Source organism: Ranitomeya variabilis, chromosome 3 (genome assembly GCF_051348905.1).
Source record: "Ranitomeya variabilis isolate aRanVar5 chromosome 3, aRanVar5.hap1, whole genome shotgun sequence".
Classification (NCBI taxonomy): Eukaryota; Metazoa; Chordata; class Amphibia; order Anura; family Dendrobatidae; genus Ranitomeya; species Ranitomeya variabilis.
In genome coordinates, this window is record NC_135234.1 from 650,447,256 (window position 1) to 650,463,793 (window position 16,538).

Genomic DNA, 16,538 nt, shown 5'->3' on the forward strand with positions numbered 1-16,538 from the left:
CCAGCTCAGTGGGGTGTCACCGTGCCTCCTGGGTGTGGGTGCGGACAGGTAACATGCAATTAGCTGTCCTGCCGGTCTCTGATGTAAGGCGTGGAGGTCCTTACAACCTTGGTGTTCCGGCTACCGGTTTTCTGCACCTCAGAAGGAGGCAGCCTGCTCCTGCATGGTCCCCCCTCTGGTATCCTCTCCTATGCTTCCTCTCCTGCACGCTCACTGCAATAAATTCTGCTTTCTAAATGTCTCCTTCCAGGAGCTTCAGCTCTGGGGGCATGCACAGCTCCGTAGACCCTCTGTCCTCATCAGACGGATATCTGGAACTAACTAACTTTCCCTACAGACTACCAATTATATATATATGGGGAGTCACCTAGTAAATATAATCAAAAGCTCCCCCTGGTGGCCTGGAGTGTGAATATGTTGCATGTTTGTGGTACCTGGTTTCAGTTATCCTTTCTTGCATCCGAACGTAGCTGTCAGGACTCTGAACATTTTTTACCTTTTGTGCATTACTGCCCTTTTTCAAGATGGCGTCTTTGGTCTCATGTGCACTGTATCTCTTGCTATAAAACTCCACCCCATCCTTCAGTCTGTGCTAGAGTATTCTGCCTTGCATCTGATTACTCCCTGGCTATACACCTGCTCCTGTGAACCTGTGTGGTGATCCTGCTACTCTGCTCTGAGTTCCTGCTGCATACACAAGTTTCCAGTAATCCTCTTTCATCTGCTGTTCGTGTTTACTTCCATCTGCATTTGCTGGTCATGTAAGCTGTTGCTGCTTTGCAATAACCTGAGACTTTTAACCATGCCTCCCTGGTTGAGCTAAGATATGATATGAACTGCCTAATAAGCATATCTATCTGTGCCTGGACTAAGACAAGGATTTATTCGTGTCAAGTATCCTCAAGAATAACTGTGCTTCATAGACTTTCTGCTTGATTGCATTGTCCTCTGAAGTTTCCTATAGGCTGCTAAGTTGCATTTATTATTTGCACCAAGTGTTGTGGACTTGAGTTTCTCTCTGCACCTGTTTGAATCACCGTGTGATAATATTGACTTTACCACTTATAAAACTGTGTCCTGTAGTTGTCTTGTTCCACGCAAAGAGTCTCCTGAGTTATCCCCTATAATTATTACAGTAGCATCACTCTCCCCGGGAGGAAAGCAATGCCACTGTGACGACCAGGACCCTGGGGCGCCACATTTATTTGAGTGCCAAGCTCTTTATTTTGTCAGTAAGTACAGGCTGGAAACCCTACTTATGCACCATCCATACCAACTACAAAAGTGCAGTATATGCCTTTTTGTGATGATGTAAAGTCAGATACAAGAGTAAATCCAAAGCTAGCAGCATAAAAGACAAATGTAGATCAAAGGCAAACCCCGGAGCAATAGCTACTAACGAAGAACCAATAAAGACCTTTAGCAACTACTGAGAAGCAACCAGAACCCAACCAGGAAGCACTCACAATACCACTACGCTAATTAAATGCATAAACAGAACTGGATAGCCAGCTCAAATCTAAGGCCAGATTCACACTACTGTTGAATACGGAGAAGTGCTATGCGATAAAAAAAATCGCATAGCACTCTGACCAGTATTCATCTATGGGGCAGCTCATGTCACCATATTTTATCTCGGCCATTTTCAGTGTGCGAGTAAAATCGCACCATGCTGCAATTGTCACTTATACTCTGCCGAGTCTTGGCTCACTCGCACCCATATAAGCCTATAGGTGCGAGTGAGACAACGCACATCACTCGGATAACATCCAAGTGATGTACGTTGTACGCTGACCCCGGCAATGGAGGAGATGTTAAAATTCATTTCTCCACCTCCTCCACAGCTGTGCTCTGATCCTCTCTGTGCAAGAGGCTCGGAGCACAGACATCTGACACTCGGCTCCCGCTCGCAGTAGAGCAGGAGCCGAGGGTCATTATCATATCGCATCTCATGCTCTCTCATCGGATGCCATACCCTCATCTGACGCTGGCCTAAGGATAACAATCAGGTGATGCATTCCTCCCAGCCATTTACCTAGGAGCCACTCCCTCCTCATCTGTACAGCAGAATGCTCACATTCCCACCATTGGCTACCACTAGGCAAGGCAGTGTCCTGCATTGCTTGGCAATCGGGAGACATAACATCCCATGTCTAGGGCAGCGAAACAAGTGGGAAGCATGGCGTCCCGTATTTCCAATCACTCACCACTTCCACACACGATGCACCACCGTGTGTAGTCGCAACACCGAAGTGCATGATAGCTCCACCCCCAGCACTGACAGACATGTGGAGCTGGAAACCGGATGAGGACAATTGTGTCCACGGCAGATATTCCTAACAGTACCCCCCTGTCTAAGAGAGATCTCCTGATTCTCACCACCCACCTTTACGTAAACCTCTAATGGAAATCAGTGATAAGGCGCTCGGCATGAATTCTGTTTCTCATGACCTCTCCACTGGACCATACCCTTTCCAGTGGATTAAATATTTGACAGAGTTCTGAATCTTCCAAGATTCCTCAATACTCTCTACCTGATACTCTGGCACAATAGAAGGAGGAGTGTTCTGAGTCTCCAATGAAATTACTACCTTCTTAAGTAACTCCTTAAGAAACTCATTCTGATTGAATGGAGGTTGGAAAATCAACCCTATAGGCCACATCATTAATTCTTTGGATAATGGGGAAAAGTCCAATAAACCTAGGTGCCAGCTTGTGGAAAGGAACCTTAATCTTAAGGTTGATACCAAAACCATATGCCTAACCCTGAGGTTAAGGCCTTGTTGACAACATTTATCAGTCTGCCTCTTCATGCTCACCTCAGCTTTCGTAAGATGCTGCTGAGCCTCCCCCCAGACCTTCATGAGATGGTGGAGGGTATCAGAGACTGTGGTAAGTGTCCCACACTCCTCTCAAACCTAGATTACAGAAGAAAGGGGAGGTTTCAAGAGCCTCATGGTGCCTACTGTTTAAAGTGAATTTAGCCAAGGCCAAGTACGACCCCCATTATCACTAGTTATGGGAGCAAAAACACCTTAAATGTGACTCCAAATACTGGTTGGTTTGCTCACTTTGGCCACCAGTGTGAGGGTGGTACATGGGTGCCTACAGAATGCTCCCCAAAACCTTGAAATAAATTAGGAGCCTTGATCGGAGGCAATATTCTTAGGAACACCATGCAGTCGTATCACCTGAGTAACAGATATACTATCTCCTGAGCATTGGGCAGCTTGGAAAAGGGAACCAAATGACATTGCTCAACAATTACCCAAACAGTGGTCATACCCTTGGATCTTGGGAGATCAGTTATGAAATCCATTGATATGTTAGACCAACTACATACAAGGATAAACAGCAGCAAGAGCTTCCCTACCAGTGGGGTAAGAGGGACTTTGTTTCTGGTGCAAATTTCACATGCCTTACCATAGACCTGTACATTTTTACCGAAGGATGGCCACCAATACCCTTTATCTAAAAGGCACATACCCTTGAAGCCCGGGTGACCCTAAGTGACAGAATCATGGCACTTCCTGAGCAACCTCAACCTCAGGTGCATGGGGAGTAGTGTTGAGCATTCCGATACCGCAAGTATCGGGTATCGGCCGATATTTGCGGTATTGGAATTCCGATACCGAGTTCCGATATTTTTGCGATATCGGGAATCGGGATCGGAATGCATATTCATGTGTAAAATAAAGAATAAAAATAAAAAATAGGGATATACTCACCCTCTGACGCGCCCTGGTAGTAACCGCTGCAACCGGCAGCCTCCGTTCCTAAGAATGAGCGAGTGAAGGACCTGCGATGACGTCGCGGTCTTGTGATTGGTCGCGTGAGCGGTCACATGAGCGGTCACGCGACCAATCACAAGCCGCCACGTCATCGAAGGTCCTTCACTCGCTCATTCTTAGGAACGGAGGCTGCCGGTTGCAGCGGTTACTAGGGTTGAGCAAAACGGATCGGACATTTTCAAAAGTCGCCGACTTTCAGCAAAGTCGGGTTTCATGAAACCCGACCCGATCCCACTGTGGGATCGGCCATGCGGTCGGCGATCTTCGCGCCAAAGTCGCGTTTGATATGACGCTTTCCCCGCCATTTTTTCAGCCAATGAAGGAGTGTGGGCAGCATGATGACATAGGTTCCGGCTTGCTTTGTGCGGCGTCACAGGGGGTAAAACCGCCATCTTAACGTTTGGGATATAGCGATTTGCACAGTGAAACACAAACTTTGCAGGGACAGAGGAGAGAGAGAGAGAGAAATACCCATTGACCTGCATTTGGTTTCGTGTTTCGGTTGGCCCCTGACTTTTCACAATAATCGGCCGATTTCACACGATCCGACTTTCGAGACAGTTGGGTTTCACGAGACCCGACTCGATCCTAAAAAAGCAAAAGTCGCTCAACCCTAGCGGTTACTACCAGGGCGCGTCAGAGGGTGAGTATATCCCTATTTTTTATTTTTATTCTTTATTTTACACATGAATATGGATCCCAGGGCCTGAAGGAGAGTTTCCTCTCCTTCAGACCCTGGGAACCATCCAGGATCACTTCCGATATTTGTGTCCCATTGACTTGTATTGGTATCGGGTATCGGTATCGGCGATATCCGATATTTTTCGGATATCGGCCGATACAATCCGATACCGATTCTTTCAAATATCGGAAGGTATCGCTCAACACTAATGGGGAGGTGAGAAATAGGAAAATAAATCTGGTAAAGAACAAAGCCCATCGTGCCTGCCTAGAATTTGATCTCTTGCCATTTTCTAAATAAATCAAGTTCTTATGATCCGTAAGTACAGTAAAGAAATGTTTAGCCTGTTGAAGGAAATGTCTCCACGCCTCCAGGGCTAACTTAATAGCCATGAATTCTCGGTTGCCGACGTCATAGTTCAGCTCTGGGAGAGAAAATTTACAAGCAAAAAAGTTTCATAGCCTCAAATTAGTTAGGGTATGGGATCCCTGCAAGAGCACTGCTCCCACCCCTACCTCAGAGGCATCCAACTCCACCACAAAAGGCCTATTAACATCTGGTTGAGCAGGAATGAGAGAAGAGGAAAAGGACTTCTTGAGAATATAAAGGCCTTAAAAGTAGCATCTCAGTTAGAGACATCTGCCCCTTATGAGTAAGATCAGTAAGGGTTTTAACCAGCTTGGAGAACCTCCTGTAATAATTAGCACAACCCAAGAAATGCTATAAAGCTTTGAGATTGCATGGCTGGGGCCAGTTGAGCACCGTCGTTACCTTCGCAGGGCCCATCTGAAACCGCCCAGGGGGAGAGAATAACCCCCGTGAACCTAAACTCTTGCACTTCAAATACACATTTCTCTTGATTGACATACAAATGATGTTACTTTCATCTTTTCAGAATGTCATGCACATGGGCTATGTGTTGCAATGTCCTTGGAAAATGAGGTCTTGAAAAACATAATTTTTATCTCCTGAAATACAGCTGGGGCAGTGTAAAGCTTAAAGGTCATGACACGATATTCATAGTGGCCTTCTGGAGTATTGAAGGTAATTTTTCACTCGTTTCTACTTTTGATACGGACAAGGTTATAGGCTTCCTGGAGATCTAACTTGATGAACCAATTAGCCCCAATGAATTGGTTAAAGAGATCGAGAATGGGTGGAAGAATGGTACTGGTTATGTACAGTAGTAATATTAAGGCGCAAACCCCCATCCTTTTTGTAAATAAAAAAAATCCTGTTCCCACAGGGAATTTGGAGGGGTGAATTAACCCATTAGCTAAATTCTCCTTAATATAATCTCTCATGGCAAGTCTCCCAGGTTCTGACAAATTATAAATTCTACCCTTAGGCAATTTCACTCCCTTATTAAGTTGGATGGAGCAATCATAAGTTCTATGTGGCAGCAGCATTCGTGTGGCCTCCTCAGAAAACCTGTAGGTTGGAAAAGTACACAGGCTCCACAGTACAGAAACCAACAATCTGGGTAAGTGGAGAATTATCACGGGAGGATAGCTTCATAGAAGCATCTAAGGAGGTTAGGGGAACCTCCAGTTTCTCAGCTACAGCGGCATCCAAAAAACTCAGCTTCCCCCCAAAAGTGTAATCCTCAAGATGTTTATGAGAAAAAAAAACAACAATCGGAAGAAGTAATTTTTTCATATCTAAGGGTACCTGAGCGCCTAGTCGGGTAGCCTCTGTCCCTACTAGGTGTGATCGTTTCCTGCCAGCTCCAGGCGTGGACACTCACGGACGATGTGACATGGGGAGCCTCAGGGAAGACCTTACCGCTGATGCTATCTTTGTTGTTTCAACTTTCAAGTGGGTACGAGTCTGCTAATCGTAATGGTTTCAAAGATTACCTCCGGTAATAAAGTGGGAGGGTGGCGATCCCGTCCAGAAGATAATTTTTCCCAAAGCCGTTCTCATTTTCTCCTGTCCAGGCAGATAGCTAAGATCGTGGCAATTTCAAGAGAACATGGGGGTGAGTGATGGACCAGAATAGCTTTAAGTCAATCATTCAAACTAGTGAGGCATGTACTGCTGAGAGAGTCATCATTCCACTCAGTTTCTATAGACAATCTCTGAAATTGAGAGCAATAATCATCTGCATTGAGCTCTCCCTGGTGTAGAGCCCTGAGGTTGAACTCAGCTAAATCTGCAAGGTCTGGTTCATCATATATCTGCCTCACTGCCTCACAAACTTCATTAACCGATGGACGAGTGACTGAGTGAGTCTGGTAGTAATGAAAAGGCCCATGATGAAGGGTCCCTCTGAGGAGAGAAATTATGAATTTTTTCATCCCCAGAGGACAACGGATGGATTAGAAAATACAGTTTACAACTCTCCTTAAAATTTGTAAATTGCTTGCAATCCCCCCAAAAAAGATCAAGAAGGGGAACCTTAGGTTCTATGAGGGTGCCCCTATAGTAGAAATCGAATCAGGAAACTACTGCACCATGGGGACCCTGTGAGCAAGGGTCTGACTATGCTGACCCACAGTATTAGCCAGATCCTGGAACATTTCCAAGAGACAGTGCAGTTGGTCAGCAAACTGCTTGATAGGGTCCATTTTGTATTTTCTTTTAAGTATGTTTACTATGTTATGCATAGGAATAACTACTCTGTAGCGACTTGCATTGAACCAGCAAAAGCGCAGTCACAGAGGCGCTTTGCACAAGCACCCACTACTAGACAGGTCCTTATGGGACAGGATTTTCTTCACCCGCTCCCGAAGGGGAGGGAGACTTTTCAGAGCCCTTCCCAGACTGCTGTCACAGGATAGTTGGCGTCTGGTGTCGCGGACGATGTAGAGTCAGGTACAAGAGTAAATTCAAAGCCAGCAGCATAAAACCCATATGAAAACCAAAAAGGAAAACCCCAGGACAATAGCAATAAGGACCATTAGCAACTATTGAGAAGCAACTAGAACCCAATCAGGAAACACTCATCATACCACTATGCAAAGGAACTGAATAAACAACAGTGAACTGATTAGAAGCAGGCATTAAATATCCACATTCCCATCATTGGCTAACACAATGCAAGGCAGCATGCTGTATTGCCTGGCAACTGGGAGACAAAGCATCCCAAGTCTCCTGGACCGTGAAACAGTGGGAAGCATGTAGTCCCATATTTCCACAATGCTCACCACTTCCACACACGAGTCCCCACTGTGTGTAGTCGCACCAACCTAGTGTGCGATAGCTTTGCCCCCAGCATGAACAGACCGACAGAGCAGCCTGGAAACCAGAGGATGACGATTGCATCCACAGAAGGTATTCCTAACACTGATAACTTAAGCTGAAAAACACACCCATGCTTCCAGACTGGACAGCACTAGAGATCCTAGCCACACTAACCCTATTCCTGCCTCTCCTTCCATTCCCGAGAGGTCTTCAGATGTGTTTGGGGTCAAATACATTCTGAATTCCTAGAAGGTCCGAGGGAAGGCATTCAATTTATTTGATTGGAAACATTTTTTGTCCAGAGCAGAGATATTGGGGCCTACGGAGAACATATACACCCCCCATCTTGAAAAATGTCTCTGTTTTTTCTGGCCAAAGAAGGAGGGGGAATAAGGTGGGGTACTGCTAAGCCAGCCACTTGCAAGCATTCTGAGCTCCACCCCACTCACCCAATGTTTCGCTTGTCTCCACCCATTACCTAGCCATCCCTCTGAGCTGTTTTGTGCTATCTTCCAGCTCAGCTGTTTGTAAGTCATTTGGTGATACTGCAGTCTTATATGTCCATCTGAAGTGGGCACATTTTTCTGGCATTGTAATACTGCAATTTTTTTCAGCAGTTAAATTTTAGACAGCATTAATTGTGCTACAGTTGTGCCTCCAAAATGAAAAAAACAAACATTTTTTGGTTACAAATAGCATCACTATTGTCAGGACTCTGAACATTTTTTACCTTTTGTGCATTACTGCCCTTTTCCAACATGGCTTCTTTGGTCTCATGTGCACTTGTCTTCCTGCTATAAAACTCCACCCCAGCCTTCAGTCTGTGCTAGATTATTCTGCTTTGCATCCAGCTCCTGATTACTCCCTGGCCTTGCACCTGCACCTGCTCCTGTGAACCTGTGTTGGAGATCCTGCCACTCTGCTCTGAGTTCCTGCTGCATACACCAGTGTTCAGTAATCCTCCTTCATCTGCTGCTCGTGTTACTTCCATCTGCATTTGCTGGACATGTAAGCTGTTTCTGCCCTGCAAAACCTGAGACTATTAAACAGACCTCCCTCGTTGAGCTAAGATATGATTTGAACTGCCTAATAGCATATCTATCTGTGTCTGGACTGTCAAGGATCCATTCGTGTCAAGTTTCCTCAAGTATAACTCTGCTTCATAGACTTACTGTTTGTTTGCATCTACCTCTGAAGTTTCCTATTGACTGCTAAGCTGCGTTTATTATTTGCACCAAGTGTTGTGGACTTGAGTTTCTCTCTGCACCTGCTTGAATCACCGTGTGATAATATAAACTTTACCACTTATAAAACTGTGTCCTGTTGTCTTGTTCCACGCAAAGAGTCTCCTGAATTATCCCCTATAATTATTACAACTATATTGATACTGCTGTCTAAGACTGAAGTGGCCAAAGTTTCCTGCCATTGTAATACTGCAACGTTTTTTCAACAGAGATATATCATATGTAATTTAAAATGGGCACGGAGCATGGTAAGGTATGGAGAAGTGGACGTGATGCTGATGTTGAGTGCCGAGGCCGTGGGCAAAATAAAACTATGCCTACAACGGGAGCATAACAAACACACATATCATGTTGATCTAGCTTCCTATCACACTTTGTAGGTGGGGAGCGGAACACCACTCTTGAAGATAATGCTTCCAGTCACTTTGCAAGCACCACCCTATCTTCCACACGGTCTTGGCCCAGTAGCCGTAATTCTGGACCACATAATCCTCACCCTGATCCTCCTTCCTCCCATTTGAACACTCAAAAGAGCTCTTCGCATTTCAATTTATAGATTCAGGCCTCTCGCTCTTCTCGCTTCAAGAGGGACAGGAGGAAATCGCATGTAGCGATGCCCAATTATTTGAGCAACCACGCTCACAAGAAGGCCACCGTGGGAAAATGTAATTACTGTCACAAGAGCGCAATGATGATGAGACACAATTGCCAACAACACATCACAAAAACCCCCTTATTAAGTTACTGCACATATAACTGACCACGATATCCTAACCACAAAAGAACAAACAGTATACTGTGCTATGTTAAAAGATAATCTTTATTAAACAAAGCTACAAAAAACCTGTAGTCACAATTACAATTGTTATAAATCTCAAATACCAACCGGCATGATGGTGTATGACACTACTTGATAAATGTGGGAAAATACATCAATGCTGCTTAGATCTACCATTGATATGAACAAAGTGCTTTGTGCTATTTCATAATGGAAACCCCAGGTGGCGCCCTAGTATCGTAGACACCATGACCATGGGATAACTTAATCACAATAAGATAAACACTTACATAGCAGGGTGATCTTGGCAGCGTGGTTTCCCTAAGCGCCCCAACGCGCGTTTCGTTCCTTCATCAGGAGGCGAACGCCTAATAATGCCTAAGTTATCCCATGGTCATGGTGTCTACGATACTAGGGCGCCACCTGGGGTTTCCATTATGAAATAGCACAAAGCACTTTGTTCATATCAATGGTAGATCTAAGCAGCATTGATGTATTTTCCCACATTTATCAAGTAGTGTCATACACCATCATGCCGGTTGGTATTTGAGATTTATAACAATTGTAATTGTGACTACAGGTTTTTTGTAGCTTTGTTTAATAAAGATTATCTTTTAACATAGCACAGTATACTGTTTGTTCTTTTGTGGTTACAATTGCCAACAAGTATTGTTGTTACATCAGCAAGTCAGGAGGAGGACCATGGTGTTGAAGTGGAAGACGAGGTGGTGGATCATGAAATCACTGATCCAACTTGGGAAGGTGACATGCAGAGAGCAAGAACAGCAGTGCACAGGGGGAGGGATCCACTGCACCACCACAGACAGGAAAAGACAGTGGGGTGGACAGAGACACAAGGAAGGCAACTGTTCCCTAGAGCACCAACACAGGTGAAGATGCCAAGCCAAGGGTTAGGTGTTCCCGAGTCTGGCGTTTTTTAAAGATAGTCCAGTTAGCCCAAAAAAGGCTATTTGCAACATTTCCCATGCAAGCATCAACAAGGGCAGCATAACTACCAGTCTGATGACTACCAGCATGCTCAGGCACATGCAAACAAAGCACCCAATTACTTGGGTCAAACACCAGGGTCAGGAAACAGTGTCTGTGGGTGACATCGCTGCCTCTTCCCCTGTTCTACGTGCATGCCAATTCCCTGTGCATCTAGGCAAAGATGATTCCCACCCTGCACCTGTTGTTGCACACTTGCAACTACCATAAGCAACTACATCCATGTCCTTGTCCAAGTGCAGCATTCAGTTGTCCCTACCCCAGTCCTTGGAACGCAAGCGTAAATGCTCCTTCAAGATTGTTGGAAGACCATTCCCGGTGACTACCTCTTGAAGCTCATCAAGAGAATGCCAAGAGTGTGCAAAGCAGTCACCAAAGCAAAAGGTGGCTACTTTTAAGAACCTAGAATATAAGACACAATTTCAGTTGTTTCACACTTTTTTGTTAAGTATATATTTCCACATGTGTTAATTCATAGTTTTGATGCCTTCAGTGTGAATGTACAATTTTCCTAGTCATGAAAATACAGAAAAATCTTTAAATGAGAAGGTGTGTCCAAACTTTTGGTCTGTACTGTATATAATCGTCTAATTCTGTCTGTTTGTCTGTAACGGAAATCCCGCGTCGTTGATTGGTCGTGACAGCCGCCTGCGACCAATTAGCGACATGTGCAGTCCGGCCGCGAATTGGCGCGGGATTTGAACCACACTTCGCTGATTGGTTGCGCCCGGCTGGCTGTGACCAATCAGCGACAGGTGCAGTCCGGCCGCGAATTGGCGTGGAATTTGAACCACGCTTCACTGATTGGTCGCAGCCGGCCGGGCACATCCAATCAGCGACAGGCGCAGTCCGGCCGCGAAATGATGCGGGATTTGAACCATGCTTCGCTGAATGGTCGCGCCCGGCTGGCCACCACCAATCAGTGACATGCGCAGTCTGGCCGCGAATTGGTGCAGGATTTGAACCACGTTTTGCTGATTGGTTGCGGCCACCTGCGACCAATCAGCGATAGTGGCGTGGGATTTAAACACTGCTTCGCTGATTGGTCACGGCCGGCTGCGAATTGGCACGAGATTTGAACCACGCTTTGCTGATTGGTCGCGCCCGACCGGCAGCAACCAATCAGCGTTATTGGCACGGGATTTAAACACCGCTTCACTGATTGGTTGTGGCTGGCCGGGCGCGACCAATCAGCGACAGTTGCAATCCGGACGCGAATTGGCGCGGGATTTGAACCACGCTTCGCTCATTGGTCGCGCCTGGCCGGCTGCGACCAATCAGCGATATCGGCGTGGGATTTAAACCCTGCTTTTCTGATTGGTCGTGCCCGGCTGTGAATTGGGGCCGGATTTGAACCACGCTTCGCTGATTGGTCGCGCCCGGCCGGCCGCTACCAATCAGCGATATTGGCACGGGATTTAAACACCACTTCACTGATTGGTCGCGCCCGGCCGATGACATACAGGTACATACTGTATACAGGGGAGATTACATATTTTACCTCAGTATTTATGAGCCAAAACAATGAGTGGGAGAAAAATACAGAAGTAGTGACGTGTTTCTAATAAACTTTTTCTCTGATTATTTTACTCCAAGTTTTAGCTTACAAATACTGAGGTAAAAATACTGACCAAATAAAGTGTGAACGAGGTCTAAGGCTAACTACACATTAGCGTATCTGTGCGCAGTGTATTATCTGCATGCCAAAACATATGCAAGCGCATGGTTATGCTGCGTTTTTAACCCCTTAGTGACAGAGCCAATTTGGTACTTAATGACCGAGCCAATTTTTACAATTCTGACCAGTGTCACTTTATGAGGTTATAACTCTGGAACGCTTTATCGGATCCCGCTGATTCTGAGATTGTTTTTTCGTGACATGTTGTACTTCAAGTTAGTGGTAACATTTCTTCGATATTACTTGCGATTATTTATGAAAAAAATGGAAATATGGCGAAAATTTTTAAAATTTTGCAATTTTCAAACTTTGTATTTTTATGCCCTTAAATCAGAGAGATATGTCACAAAAAATAGTTAATAAATAACATTTCTCACATGTCTACTTTACATCAGCACAATTTTGGAAACAATTTTTTTTTTTGTTAGGGAGTTATAAGGGTTAAAAGTTGACCAGCAATTTCTCATTTTTACAACACCATGTTTTTTTTAGGGACCACATCACATTTGAAGTGATTTTGAGGGGTCTATATGATAGAAAATAACCAAGTGTGACACCATTCTAAAAACTGCACCCCTCAAGCTGCTCAAAACCACATTCAAGAAGTTTATTAACCCTTTACGTACTTCACAGGAACTAAAACAATGTGGAAGAAAAAAATGAACATTTTACTTTTTTTTGCAAACATTTTACTTCAGAACCATTTTTTTTAATTTTCACAAGTGTAAAAACAGAAATTTAACCACAAATTTTGTTGTGCAATTTTTCCTGAGTACACCGATACCCCATATGTGGAGGTAAACCACTGTTTGGGCGCACCGCAGAGCTTGGAAGTGAAGGAGCACCGTTTGACTGTTTCAATGCAGAATTGGCTGGAATTGAGATCGGACGCCATGTCGCATTTGGAGAGCCCCTAATGTGCCTAAACAGTGGAAACCCCCCACAAGTGACACCATTTTGGAAACTAGACCCCCCAAGGAACTTATCTAGATGTGTGGTGAGCACTTTGAACCCCCAAGTGCTTCACAGAAGTTTATAACGTAGAGCCGTGAAAATAAAAAATCGCATTTGTTTTCACAAAAATGATTTTTTCGCCCACAAATTCTTATTTTCACAAGGGTAACAGGAGAAATTAGACCACAAAAGTTGTTGTGCAATTTCTCCTGAGTACGTCGATACCCCATATGTGGAGGTAAACCACTGTTTGGGCGCACCGCAGAGCTTGGAAGTGAAGGAGCACCGTTTGACTTTTTCAATGCAGAATTGGCTGGAATTGAGATCGGATGCCATGTCGCGTTTGGAGAGTCCCTGATGTGCCTAAACAGTGGAAACCCCCCACAAGTGATACCATTTTGGAAACTAGACCCCTTAAGGAACTTATCTAGATGTGTGGTGAGCACTTTGAACCCCCAAGTGCTTCACAGAAGTTTATAACGTAGAGCCGTGAAAATAAAAAATCTCATTTTTTCTACAAAAATGATCTTTTTGCCCCAAAATTTTTATTTTCACAAGGGTAACAGGAGAAATTAGGCCACAAAAGTTGTTGTGCAATTTCTCCTGAGTACGTCGATACCCCATATATGGGGGTAAACCACTGTTTGGGCGCACCGCAGAGCTTGGAAGAGAAGGAGTGTCGTTTTACTTTTTCAATGTAGAATTGGCTGGGATTGAGATCGGACGCCATGTCACGTTTGGAGAGCCGCTGATGTGCCTAAACAGTAGAGACCCCCCACATATGACACCATTTTGGAAACTAGACCCCTTAAGGAACTTATCTAGATGTGTGGTGAGCACTTTAAACCCCCAGGTGCTTCACAGAAGTTTATAACGTAGAGCCGTGAAAATAAAAAAATCGCATTTTTTCTACAAAAATGATCTTTTTGCCTCCAAATTTTTATTTTACCAAGGGTAACAGGAGAAAATGGACCCCAGAAGCTGTTGTACAATTTGTCTTGAGTACGCCGACACCCCATATGTGGGGGTAAACCACTGTTTGGGCGCATGGCTGAGCTCGGAAGCAAAGGAGCGCCATTTGACTTTTCAATGCAAAATTGACTGGAATTGAGATCGGACGCCATGTCGCGTTTGGAGAGCCCCTGATGTGCCTAAACAGCAGAAACCCCCCAAAAGTGACCCCATTTTGGAAACTAGACCCCCCATGGAACTTATCTAGATGTGTAGTGAGAACTTTGAATGCCCAAGTGCATCACAGAAGTTTATAATGCAGAGTCGTGAAAATAAAAAATATATATTTTTTAACAATAAAGATTTTTTAGCCCCCAAGTTTTTATTTTCACAAGGGTAACAAGAGAAATTGGACCCCAAAAGTTGTTGTCCAATTTGTCCTGAGTATGCTGGTACCCCATATGTGGGGGTAAACCACTGTTTGGGCGCACGGCAGAGCTCGGAAGGGAAGGAGTGCCATTTTGGAATGCAGACTTTGATAGAATTGTCTGCGGGCGTTATGTTGCCTTTGCAGACCCCTAATGTACCTAAACAGTAGAAACCCCCAACAAGTGACCCCATTTTGGAAAATAGACCCCCCAAGGAACTTATCTAGATATGTGGTGAGAACTTTGAATGCCCAAGTGCTTCACAGAAGTTTATAATGCAGAGTAGTGAAAATAAAAAATATTTTTTTTCCCACAAAAAAGATTTTTTTAGCCCCCAAATTTTTATTTTCACAAGGGTAACAAGAGAAATTGGACCCCAAAAGTTGTTGTCCAATTTATCCCGAGTACGCTGATGCCCCATATGTGGGGGTAAACCACTGTTTGGGCGCACGGCAGAGCTCAGAAGGGAGGGAGTACCATTTGACTTTTTTAGCGCAAAATTGGCTGTCGTGTTTGGAGACCCCCTGATGTACCTAAACAGTGGAAACCCCCCAATTCTAACTCCAACCCTAACCCCAACACAGCCCTAACCCTAATCTCAACCCGAACCATAATCCCAATCACAACCCTAACGATAATCACAACCCTAACCCCAAAACAGCCCTAATCTCAACCCTAACCATAACCCTAATCAAAACCCTAAATCCAACACACCCCTAACCCTAATCCCAACCCTAACCCTAATCCCAACCCTAATCCCAAACGTAACACTAATCCCAACCCTAATCCAAACCCTAACCCTAATCCCAACTCTAACCCTAACTTTAGCCCCAACCCTAACTTTAGCCCCAACCCTAACCATAACTTTAGCCCCCGTCGTCACAAAAAAAGTTCAATGTAACCTTTTTTTTGTACGTCGCGTCCGCCATTTCCGCGGATGCGTGGCCGTAACTCTGCCCCCTCCTCCCCAGGACATAGACTGGGCAGCGGATGCGTTGAAAAACTGCATCCGCTGCCCATGTTGTGCACAATTTTCACAACGTGCGTCGGTACATCGGGCCGACGCATTGCGACCGCCCCGTACCGACGCAAGTGTGAAAGAAGCCTAAGGCTACTTTCACACTAGCGTCGTACTCGGCCCATCGCAGTGTGTCGGGCCGACGTACCGACGCTAGCGTTGTAAGCGCCGCACAACGGGTGCAGCGGATGCTGTTTTTTCAACGCATCCGCTGCCCCATTGTGAGGTACGGGGAGGCCGGGGCGGAGTTCCGGCCACGCATGCGCGGTCGGAAATGGCGGACACGTTGCACAAAAAAGTTACATGTAGTTTTTTTTGTGTCGACGGTCCGCCGAAGCACGACGCATCCGTCGCACGACGGATGCGACATGTGGCAATCCGTCGCAATGCGTCGCTAATGCAAGCCAATGGAGAAAAAACGCATCCTGCAAGCACTTTTGCAGGATGCGTTTTTTCTCCAACGACGCATTGCGACGGAAGCCAAAAAACGCTAGTGTGAAAGTAGCCTAACCCTAACCCTAGCCCTAACCCTAACCCTAAATTTAGCCCCAACCCTAACCCTAACTCTAACCCTAACCCTAACCCTAACCCTAACTCTAACTCTAACCCTAACCCTAACCCTATCCCTAATTTTAGCCCCAACTTGTCTTCTCCTGCCGGCCGGCAGATGGCAGCAGATGGCGGGCCCACTGCGCATGCGCCCGCCATGATGAAAAAGCCAGCTGGCAGGAGAAGACAGAAGAGGACCCAGGGACCCCGGGTGAGTATGATAGGGTCCCCGAATCCCCCTATTTCTCTGTCCTCTGATGTGCGATCACAT